Source organism: Athene cunicularia (genome assembly GCF_003259725.1).
Source record: "Athene cunicularia isolate RWA chromosome 5 unlocalized genomic scaffold, athCun1 chr5_part1, whole genome shotgun sequence".
Taxonomy (NCBI): Eukaryota; Metazoa; Chordata; class Aves; order Strigiformes; family Strigidae; genus Athene; species Athene cunicularia.
In genome coordinates, this window is record NW_020799101.1 from 45,358,605 (window position 1) to 45,371,709 (window position 13,105).

The window sequence follows — 13,105 nt, forward strand, 5'->3', positions numbered from 1 at the left end:
AACACAAGCTCTGTATATATATATATATATATATATATATAAATATATAAATATATATATATATATATATATATAATGCTATATATATAGGTCCTAGTCAGAACTGTAATACAACAGTCCAAAGTTAGGAAAAGTTTAACTTTTTTTGTTAGTGATTTCTGGTTTTCATATATTTTTTCAGAAAAAAAAAAAATCCTCTGCTAGTTTTGAGTTGAATGCTAGGCACTCAATTCTCCTAGGCACACAGGTGAAGAGAATCTGAGAGCAGATTATAAAAAATATTTTTACCAAAAAAAGTATAAGGCTTCTTACTTTCCATATAAATACTGCTATGAACTATTGAATTACAGAATCACAGAATGGCTGAGGGTGGAAGGGACCTCTGAAGGTCATCTGGTCCAACCCGCTGCTCAAGCAGGGTCACCTAGAGCCAATTGCCCTAGGACCATCTCCAGACAGCTTCTGAATATCTCCAAGGGGGAAGACTCTAAACCTCCCTGGGCAACCTATTCCAGTGCTTGGTCACTCTCACAGTAAAAAACTGTTTCCTGATGTTCAGAGGGAACTTCGTGTGTTTCAGTTTGTGCTCATTGCCTCTGGTCCTGTCACTGGGCACCACTGAGAAGAGCCTGGCTCCACCCTTCTGTATTTGTAGACATTAATAAAATCACCCCTGAGTCTTCTCTCCTCCATGCTGAACAGCCTCAGCTCACTCAGCCTTTCCCTGTAGGAGAGATGCTCCAGTCCATCATCTTCATGGACCTTTGTTGGACTCTCTCCAGTCTGTCCCTGTGTCTCATACTGGGACCCCCAGAGCTGGACCCAGCACTCCAGGTGTGACCACACCAGTGCTGAGCAGAGGGAAAGGATCACCTCCCTCCACCTGCTGTCAGTGGTTTGTCTAGTGCAGCCCGGGATACCATTAACCGTCTTCGCAGCAAGGGCACCTTGCTGGCTCATGTTTAGCTTGGTGAATTGATTGTCTGCTGTAATGGAAACACTGACAATACGGGATTCAGTTCCATAAGCAGAAATTCTAGAAAGTCTGAACAGCAGGATGATTTTCAGTGATGGATTGGTAATATCAAAGATGGAAATTTGTAGAACAACTGTAGAACAACTGTAGAACAATTTTAAACTTACCCTGTTAAGCTGACTGGACAATGAATGTATAGAAATTCTGAGAATATGGTTCCTTTCAAATGTAAACAACTTAATGAAAACCACCATTCAACTCCATCTTTACCAAAAACAATAGATATTTTTATATTATGGAGAGATGAGTTTATTGAACAGTCACTTAAACTTCCGTGTGCCAAAATTACATGTGCTGTGGTTTTACCCAGATTTTCCTGAAAAAAGGATATATTTTCTTTTACTGCTTTCAAGCCTCTGTGACCCCAATAGAAATTGCCTATGAAACAAAATTTGACACTAGAACTGTAAACATCAGAGCAAAAATATGTGAAAATTAATAAATGAGGCAGTATTCTAGTCAGCAGCTAATTTTGATAGTTATGCACCTGATTTTAGTGTTTTTTGTATTAAAAGATTTGAACAATAATCAATGAAATCACATATACAGGAAAATATGTACCATGAGCTTTAGTTACATTACCAAAATCACAGATTCCCTGTGAGGTTATGTATGACATATTTTATGTAGTCTGAGATTTTTAGGATCTCTTTTGAATCCCTAAATTGATTAGTGAGCTTGATCCTAGATCCATGCAGTCAAAAGTATGTTTGTCAGCATTTTTTTGTTCCCTTTTGAAAGTAGTAAGCTATAGGGGGATTCATGTACTGTCTCCATATGCAAGTAGCTTCTTGTCAGCAATGCTTAATAAAATAGAAAGAATAATATGTTCCTCAATAAAAGAATAAGCTGATCCACAGCTTCCTTTGTGGTTTCTTCATGTTTATTTAAAAGGAAGACAGGGCTGCTACCGACTTAGAACAACTTGAAACTGCTTTTCACTTTACTTTTTGTATAAGCAAAATGATCTTGTTTCACTCATTTCCTTAGACTTTTTTTTTTTTTTTTTTAATCAATTTAAAATCTCTCTACAGGCTGGAATTCTCTTTTCTTAGGCTTTAGTCATGTTTCTTTTCCATAAATGACTGACAGTTACGAATATCTAGTCTTTCCACTAGCCTCTTCCAGTGCTAATCACACACAGGACTTCAGTCCTTTAACTCGCATCGTCTGTCAGGAAGGAAAAGGTGTGTTACAAGAACATGTTTTTGTCCATGCCTGTTATGTAAAGATTTGCCAGTACGTACGTTTGAGTTTTGTTATCCTCCTGTACTGAGGATCAGGCAAGCTTATTCCATTATATGAAAAACAAAGTTGCCTTGGCAGTTTCTGTTTAGTTTTCTTCACAGTTCAGCCTTTTGACTCATGATGATCTTGTTCCATGAGAGGAACCAGGACTGACTGACCTCCGCTGGGTGTTTGGGATTTTGTACCATAGCAGCAGTGACTGTTCTGCAGGCTGTGCCCAGTGGTGGGGAAGGGGCATGAAGGATAGCAATTCCGTAGTTTAGGAACAGAACAGAATGCCCCGGGATATTTCTTCTGTCTCAACTTGTCAGCGCTTGTAAAACATTGCATCATGTATATCATCCCAAGTTTTCCATGGTGCTTTCATGTTGAATATCAACTCACCATGTTGGATGGCTTTTGGGAGCTGGTAGGTGGGGATTTGTTTTTCTTGACCAGAAAAAACTGAAAAATAAAGGATTGAAAGCAATATACAAACAATGTTGTTTGGAGGCAACAACATACAATGTACTGCAGGAAAAAAAAAATCACACAACCACAGACATTTGCATCCACAGAGATACTGTGGCTATTGCAGATGTTCGTGTCTTAGATTATGGTTATATCCCCAAAAGTTGTGTGTCTCCTGTTTTTTACACCCATATGTTTGCTTAATTCAGTTATAGAAACCTTCACTTTTGCTCTTTAATATTATCAGAAAAGTGTTCAGGAACTTTTTAAAGAAACAGTGGAGCAAACATGTATTAGGTTGTGATGTTTTGATCCTTCTGGGAAAAGGAACAACGCTGTGTTTTTTTCAGATTTTAAGTAGTAAAAAGAAGACTCTCATAAGACTCTTGTAGGCCCAAAATACACCAGTGGCATCAGTGAATAAGATGAGAACAAAATAAACTCGCCAACTGAGAAAAAGAGGGTTGCTTGTCAGCAACTTCATCTCCTATCACAGTTGCAGCCTTCTCCAAAATTCCCCAAATTCTTTTTTAGCAATCCTGAAAGGCCATTATGTTTGGGTTAGTCATTACTACTACACACTCAGTCTCTCACCCATTGTAGGTAATTTGTGTTTGCCATTGATTTCAGTGATAGTGAGATCAGATGTATAGTGATTAAGGACCTGGTTCCAGTTGCTTAACTTAAATCTGGGAGAACTTTCTCACCAGAAAGCCTGCTGAGTCAGTAGAGTAAATCTGAAAGTCAGTGATAATGATTCAGTAAGTGTTATTTGACCCAACTCAACTTGCCTATGGATTTTATAATTCTAGAAAACTTCTAATATGACATATAACGTAAAAATTTGTTTTATTTTTAAGTATGATGGTTTCACACCAAAACTGAAGGCTAAGTAAGGGTACCAGACATAACTTGGCTATTTGAGAGAAGATTTAGCAAAGACCTAGCTATATTATTGCATGCATGGAATAACTCAGAGTTACTGCTTAATATAAGAAGTTTGCTATAATTACCATGAAAGCAGCTGACTAATTCTTTTTTTGGGGGTTGTGTGGAGGAGTTAGATCTATAAATAATTTCTTTCTGATTTTGAGGGAAAGAAATGCTGGCACATACATCATCCATGTTCTGTTTCCCTTGATCCTGGATAGGATAGCATATCTAACCTTATAGATGCAAAGTTTTCTATAAAATTTCTACTTAATTTAAGTAAACAATCTCCTTGTTTAGGAAAAAACAAGACACAGGCCCAATTCTGATCATTTTAGGTAACATACATAAATACATCTAACATACCTTGGTAAGTAGGTAAGTACATAACAGTCATGTCAGTACTTTAGTAGCCCAAATTAGGGAGTCAGCTGAGAAACCTCAAAAATCCTGGTCAGAAGTCATTCTAATCAAATTGTAGAGATTTGATAAGTTAGCCTAGACGTTGTACTGTTGTGTTACTGTCACTTAACAGCTCGCTGGAGCCATCACTTGAACCCACTGAAACCCTGAAGCACTTCATAGGGCTTTTGGCCTGGAACATCTGCCAAAATGAAGTTTAGGTAACTTGTATGTGTATACAAGTTTTAAACAAATATTTATTTCTGTAATTAGAAAATAGATTGTCTTTCCATGCAAATTATTTCTGCTGTTATATTTTTTTCAAAGATAACTTTATACCTTGTTTCATTTTGTTGTCATTCTTCTGCATCTGTAGCTAGAGTTGGTACCTGTGAATACTGGCTGTTCCGTACTTCTCTTGCAAAGACAACTTTATACCTCATTTCATTTTACTGTCGTTCCCTCTGCTTCAGCGGCTAGGCTGGTACCTGTGAATACTGGTTGAACTGTCAGAAGGCAGGCTTTTAAGAAAATGAGTTTTGACATTCCTTTCCCTAAGATGATCCCTTGTTTTTCAATTACTGCTTTCTGACTTGGGAGATTTCTTAAGGTAACCCTGAGTTTGTTCCCAGGTTGTCAAGCAGGTGGCAGCAGTGCCACATCAGAGCAGCTCCCATCCCCTTTCCCTGACATCAAGTGTTAATGCGATTGACCAATCAGTGCTAAGATGATGGGAGGTAATTGGGTAATTGTATTTTACTGATCACAAGCAGAGAAAAGAAGGGAGGGGGTAGGGTTGGGGGAAGAAGGGGTAAAAATAAATAAATAAATAAATAAATAAAAAAAGCAAACGAGCAAGAAGGGAGAGAACAGACGGGGAAAAGGAGGAGTATAGCCAGAAAGATTGGCCCTGGGATATTTGCAAATCCTAGGGTGTCACTGAAAGGTGGGGAGTAAGAGAAAGCCAGAGCGACAGAAAAGCGGAGCTACTCCCAGCAACAACAAGAGCAGCTGTCAGGAACTGGATATATACATACACGCGTACGTACATGCACACACAGGGAGAATTCAAGCTGAAGCTAATGGGAGGGAGGAAGGGTTTCGGCTGTGCAAAGGGCTCTGCAATTCAGGGATGAAACTAAAAACTGAAAGAAGCGGCTGCGCTCCTGGGAATGTGTCATCTTGGAAGGGAGGGAGGCAGGAAGGAAGGAAGAAAAGGGGGAAGATAACTGGCATGTGGAAGAAGATGAGAGACTAACTCACTGCTGTGCAGAAGGGAAATCCAACTTGTAGATCTGAAATACACCAGGCTCAGCTTGGAAATAAGATCAGACCTGCATTGAAATAAAGAAAGGGAGGAAAAGGGAGGCAGAGACTGGAGAGCTTTTATCCTTCTTTCTCTCTATCTTTCCCTCCCTCTCTCCTCAAAGAAGAAATAGAAGTTTATCTGCCTCGGTGCTGCTGGATCTGTATAGCTGCTGGACAAAAGATGGAGAGGAAGCTGAAATGAAAAGCAAAGGGTGCTTGTGAATTTTACAGCTAAGAGGACAAATCACACCTCCCCGGTCTTCTTTTGTGCCCCATTGGGGGAGTTTTAACATCAGAAAGATTTTGAGAAGTGTGGGGGGCAAAGGGGAGAGTGGGCGTTAAAAACACCCGTCCCAAGTGTTTAAAAAATAACAAGGGGATGGATTTATTCTTGACAGCTGGTGGGAACCTTGAATTTTTTTGTACTCCCTCCCTCCTTCATTCCATTTAATGTGAGATTATGAAAATGCAGAGGAGTTGGAGGGAAGGCAAAAGGATATAACGTGGAGTTTGAAGAGAGGAGAGGGTGCTGATGCTGTGGATTGCTGGCTTCTTGCTGAAATCAAAAATCCAATTGCGCACTGGGTTGTGATTGGAAACCTAATCAGATCTTTGGAGAGGGGGGAGAGAGTCTAAAAGTTTATTGTTTTGACAGACACAAATAAAAATTTAAATGCAAAAGGAGATTATTTTCTAAAGGAGTGTGGGGGATAGAGAAAAAGAAGAATGGGAATCCCCGTTCTAATGTGGAGACACACGGATTGGATAATTGATAGTGCAGCAAAGAAGGGGGAAGAAGAAAATTGCCTGGCAAGACCTGGATCTTAACAGTCACAACAAAATTATATTAAAATGATACAGATGGAGGGTTGCTTAAAAAGAAATACAGCCCATTCTGCTCTCCAGAGAAAAAACAAATAGTGAGCAATGGAGAGCAGTGGAGCCAGAGAGGCAGAAAACCTCAGAAAAAGGAAACTAGGCAAAGGATCCACAGTGGAATGAAAAGTTTCAGAAAGGAGAAGGACCGTTCACTCTCTGCAAGGATTTTTGGGTTTTTTTCCTGTTATTTTAAACCATTCTTCTCCAGTGAAGGTGAACATCAATGCTACCACCACGGCAATTTTAAGCAGAAAAGTTGAAAGCCTCCGAGAAAATAAAGGACAGAGAAGAAGAAAGCAAAATTGCCAGAGGGGGAGAGTTCAACAGTGCTGGGTTGGATTGGCACCAGTATGGACTGAAATTGCTGGGAAATTGCAATTGGATACCATTTGTTGTTACTTCCTTTCTTGTTTTTAATTTTGGCTTGGTTGCTGAAATGAAATAGTTTTCTAACCCCTCCCCCACCCTGGTTTTTCATAACCACTCGGATTTCCAGCTGGATAGTCTTTGAGGATACAGTAAGTATACTTTCCATCTGATTAATTTTTGGAAAAGGAAATATACCCCATTGCCTCTCTTATTTCTTCCTTATCCCTCTTTTCTTGGTCTTTTCCCCCACCTGAATAAAGAATCTGACTGGGTTTTGATAATGGCTGGAGAGGGGTGGCTGGGAAGGGAGAAGGGAAGGAAGGAGGACAGAACTGAATTCTCACTGTAGCTCTGATGTTCCTATTAGTAAAACTCCCACCTTGGTAGGATGTTGCAGATGCCTGCCTGTGTGGCTCTATAGCATTTGTAAATGTTCACTAGCAAAGAAATCTTTTGAGAAAGCCCCTGCAGTGAGTGGGGGGTGCTGCCTGATTGCCCAGTCTGAACAAACGAATGCAAGTTGCATAGAATTGGATGCACGGAGGAGGTTCATTTATTTATTTATTTATTAAGTATTTAAAATAGAGAAGGGCTCCGACCTGAATGCTGGCATCCAGTCTGACATTGCAGATCAATATGGTGTATTAACGGGAAAATTTTATGATCAAGCAAGGAGGTGAAGGATGGCTTTTGGCAGGAGGGGGGGTGTGTGTGTGTAAGACAAGAGGGTTTAATGGATTTTGAGGAGGTAGCTCTGAGAGACACAGGCATGTTTTACACATTGCTAAGAGAAAGCAGTAACAGTCTGAGAGAGGACGTTCTGTTGAAGGGAGTTTAGGAAACTGATGTACTGGCCACTTGTGCCCTCCAGATCTCCTAGGAAATTCCTTGTGATTTTGTCGTGAATCCTTCTGGCTCCCCTAGGACTTTCATGGCACTTGAAGGAGATTTACTTTGACTGACAAGCAGTGAGAGGATACTGTCATTTTAGGAGGTTGTTGGTATTATGCCGATAATGAAAATAATTAAAAAGTGGCTTGTAGATGGTGGGGTTCACAGATCAGCAATGGTGTGTAACAGACCAGGAAATGTCTCTCCCTTCCTTAAAAAAATGTGGTGTGGGGGTGTGGAATAAGGGGAGAACAACACGGTGTTTAAAATAGAGGGAGAGTGCCACTTCCGTCCCTGCTCCTGGCGTGACTGCTGAGCTTACAGATAAGGAGTTTTCTTTCTTTTTCTTCCCCTTTTCTCCTCCCTCACCTCTGCCTTCCTCAACCTCGGCCTTCACATGTAGAGGCCCCAGATCAAACTATTAGGCCAAACCCGATGGAGGAGGAGAGGGAGAAGCAGCTAATTAAATGAGCCATTGAACAGATATGGATATTTTTTGGCAGGCAAGGTGCAGAACTAGCTTTGCCACTCATTTTACTTTTCTGTAGCTGCAATATTCTGGAGGAGGGGAGAGAAGGCAGGGATGGGAGAGGTGTTGGTGGAGCTGGATTTTAACGTTTTTTTCTGGCAGCGTTTTCCTCTTCACAAGCTTCCTGTGTGAAACAACACAAGCCAGAGCTCTAACTTCCCCGGATAAATACATAAATAAATATTAGCATCTTCCTTTTTTCCCCCTTTTCTCTATTCACTCCCATCACCACTGTTACTTCATGAAAACAGTCTGAATCTTATAATGAAAATGAGACCTTCTGCCTCTCAAATGTTTCCCATGTGCTTCTGTTTAGAGGTCATGCCTCTTAAACATTGGCTACTTGTAAAGGATTAAGATTTAGGGTGCAATTCTGCTCCTAAGGAGATCTCTGGGAGTTTTTGTTTGGCCACACGAACAAATCAGACCCTTTGTGCTGTTGTGTTTAGAAAAAGAAGGAATCAGGCACAGCAAAAATTGTTCCTTCCAGCTCCAGTTACTCTCATCTTAGTATAGCTAAATCGGTTTAGTATGAAGTGCTTTAGCCTCATTAATTTCTCTGGGCACATGTTTCCTGGTGGGACACGAAGTGGGTAATAAGTTTGTCAGCATCTGAAAATAAGCGCAAAACTCTGTTCTCCATTCCTTCATGTATCATTCTAAGTCTGTGTCCTATTGTGGGCTACACTTACATCAGCAGTTGCAGTAATAGAGCAGCTAAATTTATGTTAAGCTGCTGCTCAGTAATTACTGAAGGAAAAAGAAGCTGGCTAAGGAAAAGGCATCTCGAAGCTTTTCCCTGGATTGCTGTCAAGTGAACACATAAACAGGAAATTTGATAGAGCAGCTCCAGTTTTTGACAATAGAAAGATGCCATAGGTGCCTCATTCATTTTGTACAGTAACTAGCAGGAGGATTTTCTTAATGCGATAAGGAAGCACTGGGAAAATTTAGCCACCAGTTTGGGCTGCAATAGGCAAACCTTGTCAACACTGAAAAGCTAGGGATGCGTGTCTGCTTCTAAAGAGGCAACAGTTTCACACTTCAGTGAATCATCCACTTAATACAGTAGCCAAAAGACACATGGAACAACCCAGAGTTTAACTCATACAATCTCAAACTGGGAATGAATATAGTATTTCTCAACATTTGTGCTGGGGCTTATCCAGAGCCCAAAGGGCTGATCATAAAATAAATGGCCAAAAAAATCAATCCAAACATCCAGAATCCAAACATCCAGCTAAATGAGGAGCAACAAATCTTCTCAAGCAGAGGCAAGAGCTGGCTGGCTGTGCTACTTCCCTGGCATGCGCCTGAGCACAGGTGTATCATTCAGCAGCATATGCTGGTCCTGTGGGCTGTCTCCTCTTCAAACCATGGACAATCTTTATTGTGATGAACCCAGGCATTGCGCAGGGAACCATTATGTGTATATTTAGTCACCAAATGCTTGTACCGAAGGAAAAAGAAATCTCTATTGGAAGGGTCCTGCTCCATTTGTTCTAATTGTTCTCCAAAAGATCACGCATCTCAAACTTCAGGTATTCTTGGCAAACTTTAGGTTAATAATGTAATGTAGCTAGTCCTTGTCTTTTCACAAGTCAGGAATGATTTACACTGATCTAGAATAGGAGCAGGTTCAGTTTGCTGGAGCAGCAAATTTTGTGTCACAATATCTCCCAGCCAGATAGCACTGACAAGTGAAAAATGGACTTTTGGATTGGGTGAGACCCAAGAAAGAATGCTCTAGATGTGAGCCAATATAAGCAATCATATGGGACTGGAGGAAAAGACGGGGATTCCCAAGGTGCTTCCAAGGCTTCCTACATATAAGCTTTAATTTTTTTGCCTGTGACCTAAAAAGCTCTATCCTATTTGACATGAAGATTCTTGCTGTAGTAATATGAGATGGGAAGATTCTTAATGGGGCTCAGGACAGGATTTTCGCACATTGAGGGAGTTTGGTGCTGGCAAAAACTCACAAGCCAAGCTGTCCAAGAGTGAAGTTGCAATATATTCACTGAAGGAGTGCACCGTGCACAGCTGCAGTGTGCGAGAGCCTTAATCTTGGTCTGCCTTCACTTTGGCTTGGAGGTATGCTAGTGAGGGAATGAGTGAGAAAACGATGCTGGAATTTGTGCCACTTGCAGTTTGGGAGGAAAATTACTCTGAAGAAACGCAATTAGCACTCACTAAGCCATTTCTAGAGCAGTCAAGCTAATTGGACTTTGGGCTACTATTAGCAGGGGACCTCCTTCTGCATCCCCATCCATGCCCTTGTCAGCTTCTCTATGAAAATCGTAATGAAAAACAAGCCTCCTTCAGCTATAAAGTGCTGCCCCCTCAGGACAACCCAGATGAGAAGGATTTAATAACAGGAGCCACGGTGGTCTGGAAGGCAGCCTTGCAGCACGCTCAAGCCTAGCAGCGTGGGCAAGAAGCTGCCATTAGAAAACATCCTGCCTCCACTTCTTGTAACGACAGAAGACATTGGGGCTTGGCTTGTGACATTTTGCAGTGGTTTATTTAATGATGTTATTCAGAAAAGAAGGGTACCTGTTATTTAGCTGTACTATCATGGTCATTTTTTCTCTTGGGGGATAGGAATGGGGACACAAGAGGGCAGATAAGCGTGCTAGTGGTGTGTTTTAATTGCATATTCACAAGCTGCAATACATGGAAGTGAATTAATGTGTCGTTCCTGGTAGGGGGCCTGGATACTTTGCTATCTGTTAGAAGAAAAGGCAAAAATCAGACACTTGTGCATGCACACAATAAAAGAGAATCAGGATTTACATTTGGTATCCAAGGAAGCGAAAGCAGAATCCTGCAGGGCTTTCTGTTCATTGTTTGAATGTTGCCATAGCAATATCTCAGGGCACAAGTTACATGTTTTCCACTTCTGGAGTTGAGCTTTTCTTCCCTCTCTCTCTTTCTTTCTCTCGATACACACAACAACCGGGGGTATCTCCACAGAACTTTGCACAGCAATAGGTGAAAAGGTGTTTGAAGACTGTGTTATCCATTTGCACATGTCCGTGTGTTCTTCCCTGCCATTTGTTAATATGTTGGAAACCCGGTTAGGAGGAAATTGTTGGATAATAGTGGAGTGTGAGGCTCTCGTTGTTAGGACATTGAACATATTACAATATTTTGTGTAGTGGTGATATGTTAATTGGATAGCTGCAGGCAAGCAAAGTGTAGCAGTCGCTGGCAATTAGAAACAACAATGAACTTCCCAGGACTGAATCTATTCCTTGGGCAGATTAAAATGCATTTCAGGTATATACCAGAGCTTCTGTAAATTTAAATACTAACAGCACTGTAAGAACTCTTGAAATGCTGTTTTCACAGTGTTGAGACAAGATTTACCCTTGCTGCTTGTGAAAGGGAGAGAGGCAGCATCAGACCACTGAATAAAATCTCCTATAATATTTGCTGCAGAGCTTGTACTTGTTATGTCAGGACTGTGGGGATGCAGTATAACCAGGGAAAAGGGAGAACTAAAAAGGAAACCAACCATCCCCCAAACAACACAAAAAACTCCAGCAACAATGGTTTCACGTGCAACTAGATAAAGCTTACTCAAAAGTGTCACAGCAAGATAAGTTAAATGAATGAGGTTTTGTCTGCAAACCAGCAGCAGTTCAGAGCATTTAGTAATGCTCTTTGTGTCTGATGGATCTCTTTTCAGTTATTTGGCAGCTATGGGATCCATACAGTTCTGTGCATTAAAATAATCCTCAGAAATATGGATGTGGTTTCCTTTCATGTTTGTATGGACACTATAGTATGAACTGACTTTCAGAAGACCCAGGAGTTGGTGCTTTTCCTTCACGATACATGTAAGAAGGATTACTCTAAGAGTCAGACCTAATCCTGAAAGCCACTGATAATAATTTTCAAAAACTATTAGTATAGCACAGATCTTCAGCACATTTTTCTTTTGCTTACAAACCTTTCCTCACTTTCACATCAACAATCTCTTCACTCACATCCAATGTTACATGGGAAATAAAGCCAAGCACATAAAGAGCCTGTTTATTCATGAGGGGAGTGAAGCATGAGTAATAGCAGTGCAGGTTTCCCCACACTGCTTATCATTGTACCTTAGTCATGATCTTAAGCAAAAGATTGCCTTAAGCCCTTCAGCAGACACTAATTCTGTTCATGTACCTTGAACCGTCCCCAGCATCTTTGAGACAGCAAAAGAAGTGGCCAGCTGTGGTTGGAGGTACTAACTTCAATTCACATGCACTGTGCTACTACCCGATCATTAAATTACTGGAGCCCATCAGATTCCATTGTCTTGACAGCAATTTGAAGTAGGGAGCTAGGGATGAAATTTTCATCATTACTGGGTCTTAATCAACTGTAGACCAACATTTTACTTTCTTCTTAATCTCCAAAACCAACTGTTAGTGGACATATTAGTGGAAGAGGCTGGAATGTCAGTCTCTCTGTAAACTGGTTTAAGGGAGAATTCTGTCTTGCAGAGAATTTATTAAAGGATTGTTTTGATTTTTATTCACGAATGCCTATTTACCCATTCTAATGCAGCACTGCAACATGTGTGAGCTAGTCACTTCTGTATTAACTTTTCCATGCAACCAGTTTCATTACTTTTACTTTTTTTTCCTCTTCTCGTCTGTCATTGTACAAAGATAAACACAGTTCTGATCCAACTATTCTCAACTGGAGCTTTAGTAATTACCTCAGCAGGATTGATTCTGCTCTGTGTTTTTTCACTTCTTTTTTTCCTCCTCATAAATGAAGTGTAAAACCTGTTTTAGTTCCAGAAATAAACAATAGGATAAGTATTTATAGTTACAGACATAGAAAGATGATCCAAATACCATTGTGAATTAATATGCCATAAACTTCTACATTTCTAAATGTTCCGTATTCCCTTTGCAGTCCCTGATGGCATTCCAGGTATTAATGCTTCTTTTTCATCAGCGTACAATGTAATAATTAATGGATTAATTAAGTAATCTGGCCCTTGTTACAACAAAACCTCAATCTATATTTAAAAAAAGAGGTATTTTGTAAAATGACATATT

At 40.3% G+C, this 13,105-nt stretch overlaps 1 protein-coding gene across 5 annotated transcripts in view; it reads left to right on the top strand.

The window, feature by feature from the left end:
* Positions 1 to 13,105, top strand: part of LRRC4C (leucine rich repeat containing 4C) — a 550,036-nt gene that overhangs the window by 446,967 nt on the left and 89,964 nt on the right. For 3 of the 5 annotated variants that reach the window (XR_003398498.1, XM_026849664.1, XM_026849667.1), the window contains exon 1: positions 4,900 to 6,771. The exons of 1 other annotated variant lie outside the window; for it this stretch is intronic. The gene's annotated coding sequence lies outside the window, so the exon portion shown is untranslated. Of the gene's footprint in view, positions 1 to 4,899; positions 6,772 to 13,105 lie in introns of those variants that run through there. One more of the 5 variants, XM_026849666.1, reaches the window with a different exon arrangement.